The sequence below is a fragment of the Frankliniella occidentalis genome, unplaced genomic scaffold (genome assembly GCF_000697945.3).
Source record: "Frankliniella occidentalis isolate FOCC.00 unplaced genomic scaffold, Focc_3.1 Scaffold1602, whole genome shotgun sequence".
Taxonomy (NCBI): domain Eukaryota; kingdom Metazoa; phylum Arthropoda; class Insecta; order Thysanoptera; family Thripidae; genus Frankliniella; species Frankliniella occidentalis.
Window position 1 is genome coordinate 1 of NW_026268702.1, and position 620 is coordinate 620.

The window sequence follows — 620 nt, forward strand, 5'->3', positions numbered from 1 at the left end:
GGCTCGCGATGCTCGCGGGGTGGTTCCGCCCCCTCCCCGCCACCCCCGTGAGAACGCTTCCTGGACGCGCCCCATTGCAGCAGCAGAGACGCCTTTCATGTCCTCCGCTGGCGCGCAACGGCAAGGTCAGGGCCGTCGCGGAGCGGAGCTGCTGCTGCTGCGGCAGTAGCACCGATCTGCACCATGAGGGAAGAGAATTGTATTTTTGGGGGGGGGGGGAATATAAACTGTGACCGCATGTGACCACTCCCCCTCCTAGCTGCAGGCGATTGTGTGGGCCTAGTAGTTTGGATAAAAAAAAAAGTCAGGAAAAGAGAATAAAAATCGAAAAAAAATAATTAGAGAAATGATCATCGTACGCTTCAATTTGTGCTGGTGCACTTGGATAATAAGAGAAGACAATACATGTTCTCTTTCCCCCATTGTCGTCGGGAGCACCCCCTACCCCCTGCAGGGCCGGCAGCGCAGGTAACCCGTTCCTCCTCAGCACGTCTACAGTATCCGCCCCTGCTGCAGTGCGGGGCCGCGGGGCGTCCGCGGGGCGGCGGCCGGAGCCCTCAGAGGGGCGAGTCTGTCTAACACGTCACCCCCGGGGGTTGCAAGGGGTGGGGGTGGGGGTT